This window comes from Pelodiscus sinensis, chromosome 5, assembly GCF_049634645.1.
Source record: "Pelodiscus sinensis isolate JC-2024 chromosome 5, ASM4963464v1, whole genome shotgun sequence".
Lineage (NCBI taxonomy): Eukaryota > Metazoa > Chordata > Testudines > Trionychidae > Pelodiscus > Pelodiscus sinensis.
The window spans coordinates 115,264,069-115,290,563 of record NC_134715.1 but is presented as its reverse complement, the minus strand read 5'-3'; the positions used below and the strand labels follow the sequence as shown (position 1 = coordinate 115,290,563).

At 44.5% G+C, this 26,495-nt stretch overlaps 1 long non-coding RNA gene across 1 annotated transcript in view; it reads right to left on the bottom strand.

Annotated features, from left to right (window-relative positions):
- Nucleotides 1-24,064, bottom strand: part of LOC142829485 (uncharacterized) — a 178,387-nt gene extending 154,323 nt beyond the window's left edge. The window contains exon 1 of the long non-coding RNA XR_012903911.1: nucleotides 23,877-24,064. This is a non-coding gene — a long non-coding RNA (uncharacterized LOC142829485). The remainder of the gene's footprint in view (nucleotides 1-23,876) is intronic.
- Between the last annotated feature and the right edge of the window lie 2,431 nt (nucleotides 24,065-26,495).

The following is a 26,495-nucleotide window of genomic DNA, read 5'->3' as shown; positions in this document are numbered from 1 at the left end:
CAGAACAGAATTGTCAAGGAAAAACAAATATATATATATATATATATATATATATATATATATTTTAAAGAGGCTTCCCCTTTAAGACAGCCACCATCTTGGGCACCAATTTTAAAACCCCGCATCTCTGACCCAGTAAGCACAGAGAAGCCAGGGGCCAAAGGGGAGCTGGCGGGGGGTGAGAGCCATTTTGGGGGATGCAGGAGCAGCTTCATGAGATGCACTTTTGGGGGCCAAGAACAGTGTGTAGCTTGTGAGCTGCGGGTTCACCATGGCTGCAGTAGATATAGTATACTTAAATTTCCAGAAAGCCTTTGACCCTTACCAAAGGCTCTTAAATAAAGTAAGTTGTCATAGGATAAGAAGGAAGGTCCTCTCATGGGTTGATAACTGTTTAAAAGACAGGAAACAAAGGGTAGGAATGAATGGTCAGTTTTCAGAATGGAGAGAGGGAAGAAGTAGGGTCCCCCAAGTGTCTGTATTAGTATTAATCCTATTCAACATACTTATAAATGATCTGGAGAAAAGGTGAGGTGGCAAAAATGAGATGGCAAAATGTGTAGGTGATAATAAACTGCTCAAGATAGTTAAGACCAAAGCAGACGGTTAAGAACTTCAAAAGGATCTCACAGAACTAAGTGGTTGGTCAACCAAATGGCAAATGAAAGTTAATGTTGATAAATAAAAAGTAATACACATTAGAAAAAATAATCCCAACTATCTACATACAAAATGATGGGGACTAGCTTAACAACTACTCAAGAGAGATCTTAGAGTCATCGTAGATAGTAGTTCTCCAAAAACATCCACTCAGTTTGAAGCAGCAGTCAATAAAAGCAAATAGAATGTTAGGAATCATTAAAAAAGGGATAGAGAATAAGACAGATAATATTTTATTACCTGTATATAAAACCATGGTACACCCACCTCTTAAATTCTGTGAACAGATGTGGTCACCTCATCTCAAAAAAGATATATTGACATTGGGAAAGGTTCAGAAAAGATCAACAAAAATGATTACGGGTTTGGAATGGGTCTCATATGAAGAGAGATTTAAAAGACTGGGACTTTTCAGCTTAGAAAAGAGGAGACTAAGGGTGTGTCTAGACTACAGGATTTTGTCGACAAAAGTGGACTTTTGTCGACAAAACTAAACCTGCATCTACACTACCGCTGAGTTCTGTTGACATAACGTCGACAGAACTCAGCAGTTTTGTTGACGCTGGTAAGCCTCATTTTACGAGGCATAACGCCTTCTGTCGACAGAGTTCTGTCGACAGAAAGCGTTATTGCATCTAAACTGTCCTTTGCATCTACACTGCCATGTCGACAAAGCAGCTTGCTTTGTCGACAGAACTGAATGTAGTGTAGACGCTCTTTGTCGACAGAAGCTTTGTCTTAAGTATCTGTAGACAAAACTTCCATCGACAAAAGCCTGTAGTCTAGACGTACCCTAAGTGGGGATATGATAGAGGTCTATAAAATCATGACTGGTTTGGAAAAAGTAAATAAGGAAAAATTATTTACTTGTTCCCATAACATAAGAACTAGGGGTCACCAAATGAAATTCATAAGTAACATGTTTAAAACAAACAAAAGGAAGTTTTTCTTCATACAGCACATGGTCAGCCCATGGAACTCCTTGGCAGAAGCAGTTGTGAAGACCAGGACTTTAACAGGGTTCAAGAAAGAACTAGATAAATTCATAGAGGTTAGGTCCATCAATAGCTATTAGCCAGGATAGGTAGGAATGGTGTTCCTAGCCTCTGTTAGAGACTGGGAATGGGTGATAGGAGGGGGATTGCTTGAAGATTCCCTATTGGGTTCCCTTCCTCTGGAGCATATGGCTTTGGCCACTCTTGGAAGACAGGATACTTGGTCTGATCCAGTATGACCATTCTTATGTTATATTCTAATGGATATAATGAACATCACTGCATTATCTATAGCAGAGCAGACTGGATGCTGGAGGAAACTGCAGACCTCTGTGTGTCTTCCCTTCATTTCCTCCCCAAGAAGAACTGCCACCTTGTGGAGGAAACCTGGACTTTGCTGAAAAGCTAGGCTTGTTTGGCAACTAGAAAGTTCCAGGTTCTGTTGGAGAAAATACGCTATGGGGGGGTTGGGTGGGGAAGCGTTATGTGAGCTGCTCATGCCTCATCTGATTCTAACAGACATATATAATCATGCGTATTTCTCCACCTTTTAGGTTAATACTCTTTGGCTATCACTGTTATATTCTGACCCTGATTCAGCACACCACATTAAGGATGTGGTTCACTTTACGGACAAATTTAAATCACATTCAGTGATTTAACTGGGTAACTGCTTTGCTGGTTCAAGGCCTTTATGCCTAAATCACCAAAAGATTTTTTATGCATCTGCAATCTTTAAGAACCAGCTGAGTTCAGAATGTAGTAGCAACCTCATTAATCAGACTTTTCTCTTGTTTTCTAAATTTAAATTAAACACTTAAAGTTTTAAATCTAATAATTCAGATCTAAGGTACTCCATGTCTTTTCAAGGAATTTTGCTGCCCTCTAGCTGTGTTATACATGACACAGTTCACACAGAAAATAAAATAACGTTTTAGTTGATGTCCAAGAGCACTAGTAAATAGTGAGATGTGGGGGCACATTTTCCCCAGGGCTGTGTCTAGACTGGCAAGTTTTTCCGCAAAAGCAGCTGCTTTTGCAGAAAAACTTGCCAGCTGTCTACCCTGGCCACTTGAATTTCTGCAAGAACACTGACTTCTTACTGTAAGAAATCAGTGCTTCTTGTGGAAATACTATGCTGCTCCCGTTCAGGCAAAAGCCCTCTTGCGCAAATCATTTGCGCAAGTGGGTCAGTGTAGACAGCACAGTACTGTTTTGCGGAAAAAAGCCCCGATGGCTAAAATGGCGATCGGGGCTTTTTTGCACAAAAGTGTGTCTAGATTGGCACGGACGATTTTCCGCAAAAAGTGCTTTTGCGGAAAAGCGTCCGTGCCAATATAGATGCTCTTTTCCGAAAATGCTTTTAATGGAAAACTTTTCCGTTAAAAGCATTTGCGGAAAATCATTCCAGTCTAGACGTAGCCCAGAAGTTTAAGATAATATACCAATGTCGAATTTGTATTCCAATGATTGGGCTAACACTGGTGGACAGCTGTGATCACTAAGAATTTTTCAGCTTCAATTATACTGATTTGTAACCTGTCTCCCCTACATACCCTCATCTCCATACTTGTTACAACTTGCCTATTTTTTTAAAATATTGTAAGGCCTTTGACACAGGGATTGTCATTTACTATATGTTTGTACCACTGTATCTTTGGGGGTTAGTGTAATGTAAATATTAATAATGTTTTGCAGAAATAAGTCAGTCACTGTTAATAGTGAGATGTTAACGGACATATGTACACATTTTAAAATATAAATTAGGAAGCAAAAACTCATTACTAGGGGCTCCTTAATGAAAAATATTTTGCACTTACACAGCATTTTCCAACCCAGGATTGCAAAGCATTTTTACAGAGATAGGTAAATATTATTCTCTCCCTTTAAAGGGCTGATCCAAACAAAGACTCCCATTTTCTTTTTGTGGGCTTTGGATCAGCTGTAAATGGAAACCTAAGTCACAGAAAGGCTCTCTTCCTGACTCACCTCACATCACTATAAATGCACAGTCACAGATGAGGTTTAAAGGAACAATTCTGGCTCTGGTGTACTTCATGCAAGGACGAAAGACAACTGCTCTCAGAGGAGCACTGGAATTATCCCTCCCCAAAATGCAGCTGTCTGCAAATTGGCCAGGTGGCAGGAGGAATCATCATGGTCTTATTTCCACCCAAAAAGTTCACATAGCTGGCCTCCTCACATCACTGGAGCACATTCCCCCTCAGCAGCTGGAGTAGAAATGGCATCTCAGAAGACCCATTCTGACAGTATAGTTTCCTATTCAGTACATCCTGAAAGTGAACAATCTTTTGTAGTTCCTCAGTCAAACAGTCCAGCAGGCCATTATTTCCTTCAAATACACACTGAATGTAAGACTGTGTTCTAACGTAATCAAGAGGTCACACCTCCAGTTTGTTGTCCAGATGTTGGCTGATGGACTCAGTGTCTAAAGAGCTATTCATGGAAAGAGTGAAGGAAATTACTACTGAGACTGCTGATGGCAAAGTTACTCATATGTAAATTACCTGCTCTGGGAGCTAAAAAGGGATGGTTAAAAAAGGGTGTTTCTGGCCTTTAAAATGCTTGGTTCTAATCCATTTACTCAGCTTTCACTGAGTTACTGTGATCAGGGAGTTAATATTAGGGGGTATATGTCTAGACTGCATCCCTCTGTTGGCAGAGGGATGCAGATTAGGCAGGTCAACATTGCAAATGAAGCAGGGCTTTAAATATCCCATGCTTAATTTGCATAAAAATGGCCACCGTTTTTGCCGACTCAGCACTTTGCCGGCAAAAAGCGGCAGTCTAGAGGGGAATCTGTCGAGAAAGAAAGCCTTTTTCCACAGATCCCTTATGGGAGGCAAAAGGGTGCTCAATAACATTGCTTTAGTGAAGTGTGGGGGGACTTCCAGTGTCCTCTGTGTTTGCTCAACTGTATCCCTGAATATGTTGAATATTGTGCTGATCATCGCTGAGCATTTTGCGTTCAGTCAGAATCATTCATTTCTTTCAGAAGGGGAAGGGTGAGCTCTAATTCTGTCATTGTTTGCTTTGATTTACTGCATTCTTAGAACTACACCTTGCTGAAACATGTGTATGAATGTGGCTTTTGATTTGATCACTATGTTTGAAAATTGCTTGCCAGAACATGACGGGGGTGAAAAACAGGCTCTTTTGGTTTGGTGCTTGATTTACATATTCTCTGTTAACAACTTTCATACGAGTGGAAACTTAAAAATGGAACCTACCATTAAACAGATGCTCTCTAATTTAGAGGAGTTCACATTTCCTTGGAGCTCTTCGAGGAATCTGAGCATGGTTACGAATATAGGAAAAATAGATGACATAGTTACTGAGCAAATCTCTGGGCAGCTGAAAATCACCAGTGAGATTTTTCAAAAGCACTCAAAGGTGGGCTTTAAAGACAGACTTCAAGGCTACTGCAGCTTTAAAGATAGTTATTGTGTCTTGTATTGATCTGGGTTTTGTCTGGCTTAGTACTGTATTATTTCTAAAGTGCTCCTTTAATTATGAGAGCAAATGGAGATCCTTCCTCAGTTCTGTTGGTGCAGATGCCTGCACTCACACAGAGTTCTGCACGGTCACAGAGGCTTGCATTAGTGATTCCTCAGGCAGGACTGGGGTCACAAGGAGGAGGGAGAAAAATTGTTCTCCTTAGCCTCTGAGGATAGGACAAGAAGCAATGGGCTTAAACTGCAACAAGGGAAGTTTAGGCTGGACATTAGGAAAAACTCCCTAACTGACAGGGTGGTTAAGCACTGGAATAAGTTGCCTTGGGAAGCTGTGGAATCTCCATCTCTGGAGATATTTAAGAGCAAGTTAGAGAGACATCTATCAGGGATGATCTACATGGTACTGGGTCCTGTCATGAGGGCAGGGAACTGGACTTGATGACCTCTCAAGGTCCCTTCCAGTTCTAGTGTTCTATGATTCTATGGTTCTATGGCATCAGTCTGGCAGGAGTCTAAGAAGCAGGGGGGAATATTACAGAGGCCAATGCGCATACTTATTGGTGATCATCTAGGCCTTAAGAGTCATTCTTTGTGTACCCAACACTGCATTGACATGCCATTTTTAGGCAACTGGTCTTGTGGCTATAGTACCTGACTAGAAGTCAGGAGATGTTGGGTTCTAATCCCAGTTCTGCCATTGACTTCTTCGGCAATTCATCCAAGTTTCTGAGGCACAGAGGCTGGTTTTGAAAGGGCATTGTCCCTATACAACAATGACAGTGGAGGAGTCAGGGTGGCAATACCATACCATGCCACACTTACTTCTGCACAATGTTTGATCTTTGTACTCAGAAGGGGAACCATCAGAGCTTAAGGCTGTAGCCCTTGTATCCCCACCCCCCACTCCTCCACCCACTGATGGCATGGGAATACTTCACCTCCAACTCCACATAGTCATCTATCACATGAAACTCTGCAAACTGAAATTCCCTGAGTTTCCTGGCACTTCCTTCAAGGGGACTCCCTGGAGAATCCTAGGCCTTTAACATTTCTTATTTTCTGCCATGCTTTGAACAGGTACAAAGTAGACTAAGAAATCCAATATAATTAATATGTATTTAAGTAGAAATGTTTTGGTTTAGGCAGGTTAAATTTATTATTGAATTGGTCAAAAGGCAGTTAAAGAGACCTGTCATGTACTTGGTTATTTTTTTCATTGATATCTTTAAATGTGTATTCGCATAATCTTGAGAGATGAGGGAAGTTTTTCTTTCCGCAGATGGTAAGAAAGTAACGCTATGATTTTGACATTTTAAAATACTCGTGGTAATGAATTGAGATTCCTAAAAATACTTTACACCAAAGTTCTCAGTCTGATTGCTAAAGTTTCAACCACATCTTCCCACACTAATCTTTGCAGGCAGTGACAATAGGACCTGTAAGCTCAATGTAAATCACTCATATGTACTCAATGAGTCTCATATGTACATAGAGTTATGGAAGGGTTCAACATCAGTCAATCGCTCTTAGAGAATCCGTTACTACCAGCTGAATTTCCAATGTGTGCTCAGCAAAGAGCACCTGGTTACAGCTCCTTCCATCCTTTATCCTGATCCAGGATCCCTCAGACCCAGGGCAAGCGAACTAAAGAGGCGTCTGTGAGATCCTGGATGGAATAATTGTATAGAGCTGGGAATCTCCCTCCTTCTGTAGAGCACTTTGCCAGAGATTTGCCTCCTTTTCAGTGAAGGAAGCCAAGGATCAACGCCCAAGTTCAGGTGTGATTGGGCAGCCAGCATTAACTGCCTCCTTTTTGACAAGGAACAAAACAAGAAGCAATTATTGGAGAACCAACTTTCAGCTAGCTCATAGACTATGTCATCCTCACTATAAATCAAATGATAATTGTTTGTCTACTTTGGCTAATACAGTTACTCTCTCCTTTGAGTATCATTTACACGGAATCCTGATTCCATCGCCCTACAGTTGCTTTGAGACCCCACCTCTCTAATTTAGCAGGGTTTTTGCACTAGACCAGTAAGTTCCCCTAGGTACCAAATTGTACTTCTAAATGCCTGCCATTTTGAAAGTGAGATTTGTTTGTTTTTCATATCAATTTTGAATGGCAGAATTTGCCCAAACTCATGGCTGGTGCAACTTTTTCTGCCACTAACTGACGGAATGTCACAACTGAAAATTTCACTTGCATGTAGACCAAGACCCTGATTCTCCATTGCCTTGTAACTCATTAGCTTTAGGAGGCATGGAGCAGGGTGGGGTTCAGTTGTAGGGTTAATCCAAAGAAACACACAGAAGCAATGGGAAGGACATGGGGATCTCAGTCTGGAGTCCTCAGTCTCTATAGACTATATGGTAAAGCAGCTCTGTTAGAAGGGTCTAGTCACATCCAAGAGTAAGATGCAGCAGTGACAAGATGTGCTCTGTAGCTATTTCTGAAGCTTGGTGAGAATTTGTCATAGTTGGCAAGCTGCTTGAAGGATAACACCCCCTGTCAGCATTTGAGAGCTAAGCCAGCTGCAGTATATGGGGGAGGGGTGATATGTGCTGGGGATGGGGAGAGATTATAAATAAAGGAGTTACAGACAGCACTGTGGATTCAGCAAGGGTAGATTCCTAATGCCTATGCCACTTTAAATTTAGTAAATAAGATTCCAGTTTTACAAGCCTTGCATTAGAATAATGTGTGATCCATATCCCAGTATGTTTCATGAACCTAGAAGGAGAACGAGAGGGGAGCATTTCATACTCCTAGAAGCTACCTGTGAAGCTTATAGTTGGATGTCAGCTAACTACATTAAACTGGGATTATAACTTCACTGAAAGATCAGAGGCAGTGCTGAGTGAAGTAAGGGTATGTACATTGTTACCTGACATCTACACTGGCACATTTTGTCACCAAAAGCTGTCTTTTTACATTATAATGCAACTTTTGTCAGGAAAACACCCAGTTTTGGTAAGAAACTTCTAGCCCCATAAGAGCCTTTTGTTTTTTCCTGTCCCATTTTTGTCGACAGAGAGGCAGTGTGGATTCTGCTGTTGGTTTTGTCAAGAGAACTGGCTTCTGTCAATATCCCACAATTCCGGCCCTGATGGCTTTGCTCAGTGTTTTGTGATCTCTGCTGACCTGTAAGCATGCACCTCCTTCCTTGTCAAACCTCAGGGAAGTATCTGACAGGTGAGTGAGCTGCTCCATTTGGGAAACAAACAAAAAGCAAATAATTGAAATGCTCCTGTTCTGCCCTGCTAGAAACACAGCAACAGCCAGACTGCTGCTGCAGGGGGAGGACTGGAGAGACTCCTGCTCACAGATCTACGAGAGAATCCCAAGAAGTGCAGGGATCAGCTCGGCCTTCCCACAATACTTCACTGTGAAATACTTACCCACATTGCTTTGCTCTTTCTTTCAGCAGGGGAACTACCTAGATGGCCATGAAATGTCACCAATAGAAGGCAGAAAAACTAGCTTGACCGGATTTCACTTTTGCATGTTGTTGATAGCACTTTTGTCACCAAACCTTCCCAGCACAGACATCGCCTTAGATGGACTCATGGAAAGAAGACAGTGTCCTGTGGAGTGAGCCTTATATAGATTCAGGGAATTGCATATTTTGAATGCTGATCCTACTACCTGTGCCATTTTAGATACAGGCTACGGCTTTCTGTCTCAACAGCAGCTAAGCACCAGGAAGCACTTAAATGTCCATTAAATATTTGGCAAGGGCATGGCTATATTTGAAACACCAGAGGGCACAGCTGCAGCATTCCCTTCTAGACCTTAGCTAGGCCTGTGGCAGGAGATCTCCTATCCAACAGATAAGTCAACACCCAGACAGGCAAGAACTTGGTTAATGGAAGTGCTGGTGTAGCCCTGGAATTTTGTAACTAATAAGTCAGTTAGTTATAATGAATGTATGTTATAGCAAAAGGTTTGGATTAAACTTAAATACAAGATGTAGGTCTCAGACAGGCCAGGCAGCATTGTTAACTTAGCTCCAGCTCTGTTTGATATTAGCATGTTCTAATGTTAAAATGAAGGGATGGAATATTGTAATGTATAGTGATGTTAATATTAGGCAAGGCCTTGTAATAGATAGAAAGAAGTTTAATGTTGAAAGACTTTGTAACTTTGTTAAAGTGAGTAGAAGTACCCTTTTGTCCCATGCTGCAATTATGCTAAATGTGATGTTTGCGTGAATGAGAAAGAGAATGTTTTAGGAGATAAGTGTGAAGGCCACTGCATGCTCAAATGGTCAGAGGAGGGGCCGGAGACTCAGAAGCACCAAATAACGATCAACTAAGTGAAAGCACTCTGAAGACACAGACTACTGGGGCAAATTGATGAACCCTGAAGTTAGTGGCAAGCACCCCTTGATAGGGAACCGATAACTTTTGCCAGAAAGACAACACCCTCCGATATCCAGCATATGGATATCAAATAATTGTGAGAACAACTTCTTTTCAATAAGCATATGTCATAGGAAGATTGATTGTGATGCTGAATGACTAATTAAGGCCTGACAAGATAAAATGCATAGACTTGCATGGAAGGAAAATCTTGTAAAGGATGGGGTGTCTTATATAGTTCTTCAGGTTCCCATCCTACTAAGACTATGGAGCATCAGTCTGGACTGACAAGAACTTGGCACCCCACCCTTCTCGTACTTGACCTATGTGGCCAATAGGTTGGGCCGAGCAACAGACTGGTAACTATTCCATCAGTGTGTGTGTGTGTGTGTGTGTGTGTGTGTGTGTGTGTGTGTAAATGCATATGCTACTTTGTTATATTATCAATAAATGCAGCCTGTTGCCTTATCCCCCTGAAAAAAGTCCTGTGCACTTCTTTTAAGTAAAACACTGGCTACACCTGGAGTTAGGTCAGCTTTACAACAGAGCTCAGGAGTGTAGGAGGGGCTCCTATTCAGAAGAAAGGGAGAGTGTCATTGGTCTCAGCTGCTGATGGTGACTGGGAGAGAAGAAGTGATTTTCTGAAGCACTGACTGGGCTACTGAAAGATGTTCTGACAGACTTCTCCTGTGATAAGGCACTTCATCTCCTGGAGTCATCCCACAACTGCCCTCTTCCTAGCCAGCAACTCTAGGAACACATAGCTTTAGATCAAGAAACCTTCAAAGTCCTCACCCCATCTTTGTTTGGTATTTATGAGATGCAGGTTTATTTTCAATAAGAGATTCTTGATCAAATATAGCATGCAAGACTTTTCTTAAGTCAGTGCATTTCCATAATTTGGCCTGGTGTAGAAAAGCCTTCCTCAGCAAGATAGGTTCTCTTATCTTACTATATTGCAAGTATTTTAAATTGTGTCCCTCCTATTACTAAAGCTTATACTTTCAAAATGCCTCAGCTGGCCCACTGACATGGGCAGACAGAGAGGGCGGTTGCCACAGTATCCGGCAATTCAAAGAGGCCTAAGGCTTCTGGCTACCACTACTGTGGCTGTGGCTGGTACACTGGGCCTTTTAAATTGCTGCTGGAGCCTGGGTGAAATGCTGCAAATGGTGCTGGAAGGGGGGCAGCGTGATCAGGGCGGCACTGAAGGCCAGCTATCCTGACCCCACCCCTTCTGCCCCACAACCCGCTCATTCCAGGAGTGCACTGCCAGTCTCCCTTCCCCCCCCCCCCACACACACACATTTTGTCTAGGGGTCTAGCGAGTCTGTCAGCAGTCCTGTGCCTAGGTAAGTGGTGGTTCTTATAGGATTTCTATTTCAGAATTTCATCTCTTCGTGGTTAGGGTTAGAGATTTTTGGAGAAGGCAACTATGAAATATTGCTTAGTCTGGAAGGGAGTAACTAGCTCCAAATGATTGCATAGGTGCCGGAACTGGGAATGCTGCAGCAGCTTCTGACTGGAAATGGTATCTGTCAGATACAGGCTTACAATTGGGTTCAATGGCTTTTCAGCTGTACATCCCCACTGTACAAATTGTTACAGTCCTCCTGAATGATTGAGAAAAAAATTGACACACAAAGTCGGTGATTCTCTGAACAGACCACTGGGTGTCATTGTTGTTCCAATGAAGACCAGTGCTAAAGTATTAGAAAGTTGCTGATGAGAGGCAATCACCAAGAAGTGATTACTGGTTGTTTGCTTTTTCTAGGTAGAGCAAGCAATGGAAACATTTTAATAAATACATCCCACAAGATATACAAGTTAAACATGAGTCAACAGTGTGACACTGTTGCAAAAAAAGCAAACATGATTCTGGGATGCATTAATAGGAGTGTTGTGAACAAGACACAAGAGGTCATTCTTCCACTTTACTCTGCACCAATTAGGTCTCAATTGGAATATTATGTCCAGTTCTGGCCACCACATTTCAAAAAAGATGTGAAGAAATTGGAGAGAAACCAGAGAAGAGCAACAAAAATTATTAAAGGTCTATAAAACACGTCTTATGAGGGAAGACTGAAAGAACTGGGCTTGTTTACTTTAGAAAAGAGAAGACTGAGAGGGGACATGATAGCGGGTTTCAAGTATCTAAAAGGGTGTTATAAAGAAGAGGGAGAAAATTTATCTTCTTGGCCTCCAAGGATAGGACAAGCAGCAATGGGTTTAAAATTGCAGCAAGGGAGGTTTGGGTTGGAAATGAGGAAAAACTTCCGGCTTGTCTGGGTGGTTAAACACTGGAATAAATTGCCTGAATCTCCATATCTGGAACTATTTAAAAGCAGATTAGACGGACACCTGTCACGGATGATATAGACAGTTCTTGGTCCTGCCGTGAGGGCAGGGGACTGGACTCAATGACCTCTTGAGGTCCCTTCCAGTTCTAGTGTTCTATGATTCTATATGGGAAGCTACCGGTACATGTATTTCTATTAATGACTGTGAATAAAAAAATTAATGTGGTCAAAGAATTGACCCAAATACTTGAAATCCAAATGATAAATTTGTTCAAGTAGCTATTTGCTTTCCTAATTTTCAATTTAAAAAAATGAAATCCCTGATCCTTTGCAAGGCATGAGTGAAGAAAATAAAGCATGACTATAAACCAGTGTCTGTTTTGCATGGTTCCTCCTCCTCTGTTTACTTATGAATAACCCATGAAACATGTTCAAGTAGGTCATCTTAACTTTTTCCTGCTCCGTTATTTAAATTATGATCAATGAGTGGTCTGGTGGTTAGAGACTAACCAAAATATATAGAATCATGAGTTTTCATGGGCAAAACCTTCATCAGATGAACTGGAGTGGAAGTTACAGACTAAAATGACTACCCCTTTGAGACAGTTGAATTATATTGTTTGTGCCCCTGTGAAACTATAACCAGTTTGTGGGATGCATATGATGGCTGAAATCCTAACCACATTGAAGTCAGTGACAATTCGATTGTCTTCAGTGCAGACACATTTTCACCTTCCAGGTTTAAGCAGTAGTCTCCTAAAGACCCAATAGAACTTGCAGTGAAGTAAATGGGAATCTTGATACTGACATCAGGGTAAGCAGCTAGATCAGATCCTGAGACCCTACTACTTTAAAAAACCTTTAATATTTGTTTCAAAAACAGCCTTATATGTTCACAGCTACAGAACCAACATAACAGTGCAATTAAAGCTGACCAAAGGGCCAAAGTTAAGGCTGTGTGAATAGCAGAAATCAGTTGGGATGATGATGAACTCATGATTGTTACATGGCCGTGGGGAAATGTGCATTTCCAGCCTTTTCAAATGCATGAAAGAATGGATTAAAAATGTGTGGTTGGGCCACATGCTAACATCTTGTCAACCTCAACTATGCTGAACAAAGTGTGGGTGCGGTAAGGGATAATAGTACAATGCACCATTTTCCAGCTATCATTAGAATTGTATTTACTGAGCGTGGTGACAGAGCGCCCAATCTTTCCCTCAGCTTTTCTGGAATCTGGACTGGCCTGTATCACTGCACTTAAGCTGAGTCCTGATGCAGCATGGTGCTGAAAGCCTGTAAATTCCCAGTGGAAATCAAGGAAGGTTGAAGGTTCTCAATATCTTTAAGGATCTTTTCTAATAAAAAAGGGGCAAAATTTAGTACCATGGGCCATGTACACACATTCAAACAGCTACACTCAGATGGAAAACTAGCGAGTAGAGGGCTCACCCCAATCCTGCTTCCTCTTGCCCCCCCTGCCAGATTCATGAAATCTATATAGTAAGCCACATATGCATACTGTAAATGTTTAAGTGCTGATCCACAAGGAAGTTTGGGGTAGGGAAGACAGGTCCATGTTTTAGCACATAGATTACTCTACTGATTTTCCCATCTGTGACTTCCCCACATGGGGGATTCCTATTCCTGGTATCAGGACAGTGCAAGTTGTGTGGAAACTTCTTGGTCAGTCACAATGGGGTTTCACCATTTGGAGGGCAAGAAAGAGACAGAGGCTGTGTCTAGACTACAAAGTTCTATTGAAAAAAATATGCAAATTGCAGTTCGCAATTTGTGTATCTTTTTCCGCTTTTCTCCTGTCTACACTGGGGCAAATGTCGGAAAAAAGCCTCTTTCAGAACATCCTTTCTTCATTGGATGCAGCAGAGATCCCGGAAAAACTCTGCAGTCTAGACATACTCAGTATGTGGCTTTTAAAGTAGAAGGGGCAGAGAGTAAGGGCATGTGTGACAAACTTTATAGCTCATATAGGCAGAGTTTATTGCACACACCAAGGTCTATGTGCCATCCCCCTCTTATCAGGGACTTTCTACAACGCCCCTTCATCTTCTCCCACACTTGTGTCAGGGACTATATGTGTCTCATCCCATCCTTCTTCCATGACAGGATCCCCCCACCCTATACCAGGGACTATGTGAACATCCCCATTCCCTCTACCCATCATCACCATAGCGATAATTATGTCAACAGGAGAAAAGGGTATTATGCTGGAAGGCATTCTTGGGTGCCATCCAATAGTGGTTTGATCTATAGACAATTGCAGAGGTGCTTGTGGCTGTGCTAAAGAGCTGTCAGTCTTCAATGGTCTCTTTTTCCCTTCCAGTTTTCTATTTCTTCCCAAAATTAGTAAGGTTTTGGCCAGTGATACCTTCAACATTTCCTGAAATTTTAGTATTTACCAGATGCAACTTACACCTATTTCTCCTCTTTTGTTCAACTATTTTTTTCAGAAATAAGAAATGTAAATTAGAGCGAGAATGAGATACACGTACATATGTATGTATGTATGTCACTCAACATTTCAGTCTATTAAAAAAGACACTCATTATTAGACAGACTAGACAATACTTGGTCCTGCCGTGAGGGCAGGGGACTGGACTCGATGACCTCTCGAGGTCACTTTCAGTTCTAGTGTTCTATTATTAGATATAATGATATATTGGCTATAATTGCATAGGAAAAAGTAGTCTCCAGAGGTGATCTTCTGCCTTCATTTCAAACAAGGGCAAACTACTGATCCCAATAGAACTAGGATTTCATCCTAGAAATTTAGACCAGTTGCTACTGAATTTATCTGTTCAATCAACTTAAAAACTTGTTAAGGCTAGGATTTGTCAAGGTTAAGGCTAGGATTTTCAAAGGGGCCTCAGGGGATTGGGCACCCAACTCCCATTTAATTTCAGTGGGATCTGAGCACGTAACTCCTTTCTGGCCCTTGGGAAATTACTGTTTAACATTTACACAGTTGATAGCTAAGAGAGTTAGATCCTTCTTCAAAGAAGTGTGAGGTTTTTTTAAAGGTATGAAAATGTGTTTTCTTTCCTTCTAATTTCTGTATAGTTCAAATGGTCCTTCAGCTGCCTCACTTTCCAGAATGTTTTGGGATATTTTTTGTAAATTTCTCAAACATTTGTAGGAACTAGATTGTAATGCCAGTCTGCCCTGAGACACGCATGCCTCATAGCTGCATCACCCCCAAAAGTAAAGTAGAGCTCCCTGCTTGGAGTCATTAACAGCTGACAAAGTCAATGGTTCTCTGCAGTAATCCATAGCAGATATCATGACATCCAAAATGTGCTCTGTCTCCCTGCCCAAAGTGGCCTGTTTTCATAGAATGTAAAGGAAACTGAACAGAGGGATTTATAATGGAAAGTGTCAAGTAATCTTAATTTTAGGCAGTGCCAGCAAGTTCTTAATGTTCAAATGTAAACATGACAGTAAAAGCCAGTTTTTACTTCCATTATTCATACGTTCAGTATTTCACCCTGCCAATAGTTCCACCAAAACATAAGTATGGACCTGAGGTATTACTCATCTGGAGTAAGGATATCAGACTCAGTCTAGAATTAGTGTTAGAGGTTGCTTACTCCTAAAGGTATCAAAATCTGGTCTTCAATGAGTAGCCCCATTGGCTTCAGAAGCACAGTACTACTCCACGTAAATGTCTAACATTTTCTTCCAAAGCACAAGGGCTAGAAACAAGTTTCTTTTTCTAAAACTTGGCTTCTGATGTACAAGTCTATACAGGTTGGGGGACAGAAGGGACTAGGAAGGTGATCTCTGGCCAGCAGGATATAGGGGGCCCCTGCTGGTGAGAACTGTGTGGTCATAGACTTGCTGCTGTGGAACCTCTCCAGTAGGACTTGGATACAGCTCAGACACATTAGCTCTAGACTGCTGCAGGATTGTTTCTTCCCTGTCGCCAGTCAACAATGTAAGAAATGCAATATGACAGGATCCGGCCCTTAACAGTTTCAGTGCTGTCTCTTTGATTTCAGAGAGAAGAATTCAAGCTGTCTACTTGCTCAACGCTATTTATGGGATACAGCAAATCCATTTCAAAAATCTTCTGTAAGATAACTACAAATATTCCTTTTGTCTTTAACTTATACCATTATACACCAGGGGAAAGGGGGATTCCTATTTGAAATCAGTTCTGTATGATCACATGCTAATTTTTGAAATTGTTTGACAGTGTAATAATCCATTCATTAGAAGGAACTTCCCTTTTTTAAACTTCTGACTTTTCAGGTTTTGTGCAACTTTTTAAGACAGAAGCGGTTTGCAACTCTTTAAAGGGCAAATACTGCTCATTGAGCTCCATTGTTTTCGCTTGTTGATCTGTGCTGACTGGTAAACATGTCTCTAGACTAGCACTAATGTCACACAGCCACACACAAGTTTATCCACCAAGAGTAAAATCCCAGCCCCACTGAGGTCAATGGGCTCTTCTGATTTTACACAGAAATAGAGCTTTGCTAACACCAGGACAAGGCTAGCACCACTCTCAGTGCTCAGCAACCCCTCAGTCATCAGGGTAATTAGCTCTGCCACAAGGCCTGACACCCTTCCTGCAGCTACACAGTTCAATATTCCCCTCAATTATTCCATGGCCTCTTGTGCTTCATAGCTTAGTCCTCCAGCTAAGTCATGTCAAAGTATCCCCTCTTCTGGGGTATCAGCCATCTCCAAACAGGCTACATTCAGTGTATCACTCCCACAGTAACCTATAGGAAAACATGGGCCCACCCTGTCTTGGTTCCAGCCCAGCAACCCTCAACTCTAAGCTTATCATCCTCCCAGCTCTTATTGCACCTTCCCTCTATTTCCCCAGAGCTTCCTGCTTCTCTCTCTTATATCAAGTACAAACAGCCCCCCCCAGCCACCTGCCAGCTTCTCTTTATAGACCTCACCCAACTCCTTCCCCAGCTGGACTTCATCAGCAATTAGGTCCTAGGTCTTCCTCTTAAGTGAAGCCTAATGTTAATTGGCCTAATTTATGCCTTCAGGCCTTATGTGAAGCAGGCACTCCCTCACAAACTGCAACTTGCAGAGCATATCTTGCACTGGAACTTGATCTGATAGCTATGGGAAACTAGTAGCTCCTTAGACCTTATTACAGCAGGAAATGAAACCAAGGTAAAACCCTTCTGGGTGCACTCAATACTAGAGATATTTCACTATAAGGGTGGAAGCATTGGACCCAATCAACCCTATGGTCCAGAACTAGGCAGGTATAAGTATTAAAGATTGGAAAATGCTCCTAAATTAGGACTGGTTTAAGGCCTAAATACTACTGGCCTACCTAGGGCCACAGCTCCTGAAGTCAGGTAATTACTTCAGAATCAGAGTGTTTTGTTTACAAACCTGGCGTATTTCTAACCTGCAAAGAAAAATCTTGAACGTGTGAAGTGAGCATAGGGGTCAGAGTGATATTTGCCTGAATCTGCAGACAGTCCCCGGCCTCTCCACAAGATGTTAATGCTAGTACATGAGGGAGCCCTCAGCACCACTCAGACAGGGCACAGTAGGATCCGTGATCCCTGCCCATCCTTCTAACCCCAAATGAATACACCTCAGATACCTGACTGTGAACTTGGAAGGAGCCCCCTGATACCATCCTTGCTGCTCCCTAGTTCTGCCCCCAACTGATCCTAAAGGGAAGGGCACTCAGTCCTGAGGGAAGAGGGGTTTCATGCTGTTGATCCTACCTCTTGGGGCAGCCATGGTCACTCCAAGTGGGGGTTGAGAGCAGAGCAAGGCTGTGAGGCAGGACCATAGGGATGTGTCCAGACCTCCCTCCACCCCCCAATCAGCCCTGTTCTACATGTATCTCTCAGTCTGCACTTGACATTTGGAACTCTCTTTCCTGCTGCCCCTAAACTCAATCAGGGATGCAGCTGGGAGCCCGTGTGGATATAATCCTGCTCTCAAGCACTGTGGTGTAAATCTGGGGGAATCCTAGGCTATATCTAGACTGCAAGCCTCTTTCAAAAGAGGCTTTTTCTAAATATACTTTCGAAAAAGAGCATCTAGACTGCAACCAGTACTTTTGAAAAAGCAAGCTGCTTTTTCGAAAGAGAGCACCCAAGCAGTCCGGATGCTCTCTTTCAAAAAAGCACAGTTTGCATTACATAGCGCCTTTTTTCGAAAGACCACTTTTGAAAAAAGGTGTTCTTCCTCGTAAAATGATGTTTTCCACAGTTGAAAAAACTGATGAGTTCTTTTGATTTACTTTCAAGAGACCGTAGCAGCAGTCTAGATGCAGGGGACATTTCTTTGAAAAAAGGCCACTTTTTTTGAAAAAGCCCTGTAGTCTAGACACCCTCCTAGAGAAGTCCCTAACACTAGGGCAGATCTGCAGAGCAGTCCCCCAGCCCTGTGAGTCTGAATAACAAGCAGGCTGAACTGAGCTGTGCCTCTGCCTCTGTGTGATCACCAGCGAGGGGCCTATGCCAGCGTCCAGTGAGGGGAAGGTGAAACTCCCAGTGGGTTTGGGGCCAACAAAAGGATCGGGCTCTGCAAATCATTTTCTATTCAGCTAGGGGACAATCGCTGATGCCGCTTTGCCAATGGCTTTTCTTTGACATTTGTATAACTCGATCATTTCCAGTTGTGTTCCCATGTTTGCCCCTTTTGTGTATAGTTTTCCTGGTTCTGAGTGCATGCTTCACAACATTTACACAAGCACTGACAACAAATTACCTGCTCAACTGCATTCTGTGAAAGGGGTCCCGGACTTACTTACAAATGAAGCAGACTGGTGAGGGTGGGCTGTGGGGGGGCAGTAACTAGTGGCAGACTGCGGGTGTGCATTAAAGCACGCAGGGGTTTGCTAAGAATAAAATGGCTTGCTTAGTTTTCGGAAAGTGGAGAGGATCCAATAGAGAGGTGCCTCTCTGCTTCTTATTCTGGAGCTGCCTCCTCCTCATTTCCTTTCTTTGTAACTTTCTGCATATAATAATAACAACAATAATAATAATAAAAATAATAACATGTATAATATAGTGATAAAATGTTATAATAATTAACAAAATCTAGACAGACGGGTTTAATACGAAAATGTGGATTTCTGCTCAGGTTTTGGGGGGGAGGGGAGAAGGGAAGGAGCTTCCCAACCATTAAATACTTTGCCTCTGTAATTATAATTGCTGAATTCCTCAATGCTCTGTTTTTAGTTTGAATTGTGATTTTTAAAAATATATATATAGTGAAACTTTCCCTCTTCGGCATGACTCTAGCCCCAAGCAAAACAAAAAACAAAACTAAACAAAGAAAAACACAAACCAGATCTCCAGTGGAAATATCTCCTCCCCCTTTGCTAAAAGTACCCCACTATTTTAACACTAAGCACAGTTTAGTACATTTCAACTCTGGGTTAATGTATTTGTGTTTTTACTTCTCAACTGAGTGTCTTTATTCATCATGGAAAAATGTCTAAATTAGACTACGATCTGCCTTGACTGATACTTTATGGAAAAAGGAATTGATCGTGTGTTCTATCAGATATTTTTCAGTTCCTTTTAGCAAGTGGCTCAATATAAACCAACTTATAAAAAGCAGCTCCACGTAATGTAGATAGCTCTTTACTAGCGCTCCGGGTCACAATAATAAAGACATTAATGCCTATGATTTTCACTGTCAGTAACAGAAAATGATGTTCCTTGTTATTTGTATTTTATGGACTCATTTTTTGGAGTCTGGGAACAACTTTAGAAAATATTTAATTCCATTGCATTGCTTCTGTCGGTTCCTGTATTTCGGAAGTGTCTACTATTTTGGCCGATCGATAGTTATACAGTCTGTATTTGGGGGGACCGTAGCTAAATTTCCCTCCGAGCCCTGCCACTAGAAATGAAAAATAAAACGAATCTCTCCCCCCCTTCCCGTGAGCGGGGAACAAGGGCCCAATATTTTGATGCCACCTGCATCGGCATAGATTCAACACCCCAGTGCGGATCAAATGAAGGGAAAGGGGGGGTTGTCACTTTTTTCTTTTCTATTTCACGAACATAACAATTTGATTTTTAAAACTGTTATTTAAAAATATTTCCCCACATTTTGCAGCCAAACATTAAATACTTTGTCTCAGTGATTAGAATTGCTGAGTTCGCCGAAGCTCTGTTTCTAGTTTGAATTGTGATTTTTTTTAAAAAAAGATGCAGAGAAATGTTCGCTCTTCGGCATGATTCGGCCCCACGCAAAACAAACAACAAAACAAAGAAAAACACCACCCACAGTTTTACTCGCGCCCCTGGAGTGTTAGAGAATCAAGGGGACGCGCCGCAGCCGGCGTCTAACTGGGCTTGTGTTGAAGGAGAGCAAATGTTCCATAGCAGAATTCAACTGTGCCATCGGGGCTGGGGATCTGCGAGGCAGCGACCACCACGTCGCTAGGTGAGTTGCATTTACTCCCAAACCTGGGGGACCACGCCCGGCAGGGGTAATAGATTGCGACGGATCTCGCGTTGAATTTTATTTCCCACCCTGCGTCCCTGTGAGTCATGGGGACAGACTGACGGGGACCTAGTGGCAGAATAGGGCAGATGGCACCTGCTAGGCGGTAGCAGAGAATTGTGTGCATCGGGGGCCCTGCCTGCGCCTTCTCACCCCTGGCCGAGTTGGTGATCACCACGGGCCTTGCTGTGGGCGCAGGATCGCGACCACTCAGACACGGCACTAAGCCCCCTGCAGAGTCCATACGCGCCCTCTCCAGACAACAGCCAGAGAAGCCCCCTTCTAAGAGAGGGGTCACAAACCCTACACCTTTCCGCGGTGCCAGCGTGTCCTAACTCTCCCATACACTCCTCCCCGCCGTGCATTCCTTATTTGCCCCCTCTTTCCCCGTTTTGTGGGGGGCAGTTTAGATTATAAACTCTCCTGGGCGGGGATCCGTATTAATAGTGTGTGCAAAGTGCCGTGCGCGCCTGGAGATGCTGGGTAACTGATCAGAATCAATGTAAGAGACCCACTAGCGCGTTGTCCTCTTCTTGCTCAGCCTCCGTACCGCTTTGTTTCGGGAGCAGCAGTTGTGGCTTCCGAGGAGCTCTTGGTGGCGGGAAGGAGACTAGTGGTAACGGAGCCTGGCCCTGAGAAACAGGCGTCTAGACTCTGACCCGCTCTGGGACGCGGAGATATGGGTGAGAGATGAGCTGCAAGAATCGGTTTCAATCTGGATCTGAAGTTCCCTCCGCATGGTGCATGTGTATCCAGCTGTAGCCTGCCCCTCACCCCATCCCATACCTGTTCTCTCATTTCCCACCCAGAGTCTGGAATTATTTGTAAATTATCCGAACTAGAAACGCTGGAGGGGAGACCTGTTATTACTCGGCTCGGATGGGCCTTTTGCCAAAGGCGAAGTATCCAAAGCGGGCTAAAGGATCTGCTGCCATTAGCGGAGGCAAAGTTGCTGTGGCAAGAGCCAGGAGATTATTGGATGAATGTGTCTGGGGAGTCCATGCGGATTCCCCAGTAGCAAGGGAAATCTAAAGATTAGGATTTCATCTGCGCAGACACTGGCAGATTCCGGAGTTGCTCTCGGATCCGGTTTCAAGCCCCTGTGGTTTGCTGTCTGGATCCGGTTTTCCCTGGGCAGCAGAGAAAAAGGGGATCGGGAAGAGAGCGCGCATCTCCTGGGACTCTCTGAGCTCCCCGATCACCCCCGCCAAGGACATGCGGTGCCTTTAGGGGGCCCTACATTCCGGACTTAGCGCCTGCTCCGCTCTGAGCCCAGCGAGTGGCAGCAGCCGGAACAAACAGCCCGCTTGGTTGTCACAGAAATAGCTTCAGGCCTGCGAGCGGGCGGGCGGAAGGAGCAGGGCGCTGGCGGGGCCTTGGAAGAGGGGAAAGGCGATTGAGTGGCCTGAAGGCTGCTGCCCTCCAGGGACCCCTTCCAGCGTCTCCCTCTACCCTTCGTTGCCGGGCTAGGCCGGTGGCAGGAGAGCTCCGTCTGGCAGAGCCACCTACTGCACAGAACGCCCCGGCTGCTCCTCACTATTCAAAGTCTCAGCCGCTCCTTCCGCCTCTGCAGCCCCCGGCACTGGGAAGTGTGTGTGTGAGGGGGGGGGGGGGGGGAAGCAGCAGTGATGGAAAATGGAAATATCCTGCTTTGTCTCCGCGTGCGCGCAGGAAAGAAACTTGTCTCCACTCTCCGCGGCCCGCGGAACAATGGGGCGCAAGATTCATTCTTGCTTGGCTGCAGTTCAAGACGAGTCTTCCCAGTTTGCCCGTAGGCGAGATACAGGGTGTCAGGGCGCGCGCGGGCTGTATTGTCTTAGGGGGGCGGAGGGCCGGAGGAGAAGACATATACCTCTGGCCCACGTCTCGGCAAACTGAGGTGACTGATCCTCGCAGAAACGTCTAGACACAACAGGCAACTACATGAAGTCCGTCTATGCTGTGGTATATACTAGAAGCCCTGTACCTGGCTCGCGTACTAGAAGTACAGTAATTGTGATGTAAAAGGCATAGTGGGAAATACACTCGAATCTATACAATGAAATACATACAGTGCATTTTAGAAATATTTTTGTTTGATAGTGTGTATATTAGGAGTATGAACTACAGGAGAGGTCTGCATGTTTGTGTATGTATGTGGTAAATCATGCACACAAGTGATCCCCGCTCCAAGCAACTAGGAGCCTTCTGCAGGCTCCTGAAGTCAGTAGTAAAATTCCCTAAATTCTCAGTGGATAGAGGAGAATTGGTTCCAAGACTTTAGTCTGGAATTTACTGCTCTAGAATTCACGTACTGATGTTACCCTGTGAATACGTTCCCAGTCGATAGACACACTCATTGTGAGCCTATAAGAAAATCTCTCTCCACCACATTTTTTTTGCTTTCTGTCTTTTTATATACAAAAGCACATTGCAATTTTTCAAATGAAGAATAAAACTATTCTTCTTTACGAGGCGTTTATGAGCCTCCTGTGCTGCAAATGAGCAATGGGTTGAAGGGTTTTTTGGGGGTTTTTTTTCATAAAATAAAAACGCTTCGATGATTGCTTTAAAAATGTTTCTTGATTAGTTGCCCACTAAATAATGTAGGGAAACGAATTTGTGCTTCACGGCATTGCCGAGATGATATTGAGATTATGAAGAGTTTGTGTGTATCAGGATCACTCAATCTGATGTTCCCGTGGCGAAGAGCGCCAGGGCCCGATCCTGACCCCACTGAAGCCAAAGGGAGCTTTGGCATTCGCGTTACAAAGAGAATGGAGAGCGGGGAGGGAAGTTTTCAAAGTAAGAGCTAAGTGCATCAAACTGTTTGGAAGGAATAAAGACACTTAAATGCCACAGCAGTGTCTGTGTCAGAGACCACTCACCAGGGCAGCTTTTAAACTCCGCTTTTCTGGGAAAGGGAAGAAAACAAATCTCTCTACTCAGCATCTTCTCTTGCCAACAAAGATATTTTTACAAGTATGCTCAGCTTGGCTTTCAACCTGTTTTGCGTTGTTTGGTGCTGCGGGCTCCCCCTCTTTCCCGGAATCCTTCCTTAATGGGGGCTATTGATTTCTTGTCCGGAGGAGCCGAGATGCGATATTTAAGTGTGCCCCCCTGTAACGGCCCCGAGCCTTTGTCCTGCAAAGCGTTTCGCAGCAATCGCTGGGGTTAGGGGCCGCGTTTGCCGCAATCCGGGCGGGCTGGGTTGGAAACAAAGCCCGTCAGGCTGCCGCGTGCGCCGCAGGCTGGGGACTGAGCTTGTGCGGGCGGGGGGTCCGGGAAACGATTGATTCCTGCTCTGCCTTTGTTTGGGTCAGTTTGGTGATCCCGTCCCCCCGCGGGATACCCCGCTGGGCAGCAGGCAGGCGCCACCAAGCCGCTGCCAAACGCCCTTTCCGCCCTAGGCAGCGCAGTGCAATCCGGGGAAGGGCCCGGAGCCAGGACCAAAGCCACACCAGCCACGTCGGCGGCAAGGGCCGAGGAGTCTCTGCGAGGCTCCGACTCATCGTCCAGGCTGCCAGTCACCGGGGCACCGGAGCTTTACGCCCCGTGGCCCTGTCCAAGAAACAGGGCCCAGAGACAGCTTGGCCCTTGCTGCCCGGCGGCCTTTTACTCACCTTCTCCTCCAGCCGAGACCATTGAGCGCTACTGTCCGTCCAGGGCGCTGCGGGGTAGCAGCCGGACGCGGATTCCTGCCCGCGGGGCAATGGGACCCGGCTGCATCCACACAGCCAACGTCTGTCCCAGCCACAGAGCAAAGGGCTCGTGTCCCGCTGGGCCGGCTTGGAAGCGGCCCGAACCCCACCCGCCCTTGCTGCGCCTTCTACTCTGCTCAGCCTCACGCGGGCGGGCCGGGCGGCGAGGGAGAGGCCAGCCCCTGCCTCTCTCTGATTTGCGCGCCCTTCCGCGGGGAACCGGGAACCTCGCGCCCAGAGCGAATAGGGGCCTGCCGGCTCATCGCAGGGTCCCCGGGCGCTGCGCAGAGGCGAGGCCCGACTTTGGAACGCCTGGTCCCGGCCGCTTGTCTGTTCCGCTGCTTCCGAGCCCTGCTGCGGGAACTCTGGGCGGGGGCACCACTGATCCGCTGGGTGCAGAGCAACCCTGCCCTGGGACTCTCTCGCTCCTTCCTTCCCCAGCCGGTTCTGCAACGGGGCGCGCTCGGGATCGATGCGCGACCTCCTCGGGTCAGGGATGCCCCTGGCCAAGGCCTGGCTCTGGGAAGAGAGAAAGCGGGAGAGGGGCCCCTGGAGAGCCGGCTCGAGACAGATGGATCGGTAAATGGAAGGGGCAGGTGCGGGTGCAGCCCCAGCGCAGGGGGGAGAGACTGGGGACATCCTCTCAGGGCCCAGCCACATCCCCTCCGGCCTTGGGACCAGCTTCTTTGACCCCCTCCTCAACTGCTGGGAAAAGTCACATCTGCCCTCCCAGGGGCATGCAGCAGTCCCTCGGAACCCAGGAGTCCTAGTGCACCTGGTTACCCGGGTCTGTAGACTCCTCAGCGCCCAGGAGCTCACCTGGCCTGGCATCCTCAGCAATTAGTTATGCACCCCTCTGGGATACCAGTCCCTCCCCTCCCCTACCTCCTCCGCTTGCTGGTCTACTCAACGCTGGACCCAAAATGATCCATTTTCTAAGTATATACCCTGTGCAGTTCTCTCTCTTCCTTTCCCCACTTTTTTCCAACAACGCTCAAACTCCAAACGAGTTTCTTCCTTCCCCCACTCCACTTGGCTGGTGGTAGACGGTAATTGGCACGGCAGAGATGCGAGCCCTCGGATTAGCACAAGTCCGGATAAAAATATCTAACCTGACCCCTCTGACAACATCTCGGGTTGGAGCGGCTAGAACAGCTGATCCGCGAATAGATGCCCATGTGGAAGTTGCTCAGAAGTCCATCGCTTCAAGGGATAAGGGCGGTGGCGAGGTCCCAAGAAGGGATACGACCCGTTTGAATGTCTAAGTCTGTTGTTTAAAAGGAACCTGCCGCTGTTTTAGTAAACATCTGTGTTGTTTGGCAGGCACTTTTTGAATAGCAAGAGTGAAAGAGCGTTAGCTTTCTTTGGGCATTAGGGACGGAGGGACACACACACACACACACACGGACACACACGGACACACACACACACACACGGCTGTATTATCGTAATATTCAGAACTAAAGCACAAACAGAATGCAGAAGACAACCCTATTCACATCTGATCCGATCGTGTCCTGCCGTGATCGGAGAATTCAGCTCAATCACTTTCTACAAAATCAGATTGATCCAAACCAATCCATGCTGACACTCCCTCGGGACGTTCAAGAGGCAGTTTGATATTAAAAGTTCAAGCTAATGAGAAACGCTATTACGTGTTCTGTAAACCTGCGTACTGGTAGTTACAATCAATGAACGTTTTATCTTTTATTGTTACAAAACAAATCGCTGGAGTTTAGACGCAGCCTGAACGCTTTCTAAATAGAGCTGCTAGGGCAGTAATTCGATTCCTGGGGTGGAAGAGGATGTTTATATTCAGCAAAATCAAAGTTTATGCATATTAAGTATAAACAGAGTTAATAATAATAATAAACTCTGCAACTAATCGAATCCCACATGGGCCAAAAAACGAAATCCTTATCGCTTCTATGTTGCAGTTTAATGATCACTAACAATATAGGGCAACACTGAAATGCTAATAATTCCCCCTTCTGGCTTTGAGTTTTAAAGTACGGGATTACAGGAGCACAACGCTAGACAATCATAAACAGATGTAGTTTAAAGATACTGTCATCTCTGCCAAATCCTCTTTCCTAAATTCAGCACTGTCAATCTGTGTCGTAGAAATATCTTTGCTAATAAAATTAAATTAAGGGAAAGAAATAGTTTAATTGAAAGAAGAGTATTTATTTTAAATTTTTACATGGAAGAGAGCAATAATTTCCAGATTACACATACCCTCACAAAAAGAAATGCAAGACAAGCGTTTGTGAAGTGTAAATTACTTATTACCAGACAAACCGTAGCAAAGATAAGCAGGGTTAGAAATATCTGGTTTTGGAGACGAGCTTTGAAAATGTAGCGTTCCTTAAAAAAAGTTTAGAGTTTCTAAACCGTGAGTCTTAAAGCTTCCTGAAAGTCACAAAAGAGAGGCCAGTTATTTTAAAATCAGCTTGCAATTTTACCGAACAGTTTGCATCTCTGACACATTTCTGCTTCCGCAGCCGGTTCCAGTTGCTTCAATATATAGCTCAGACCTCC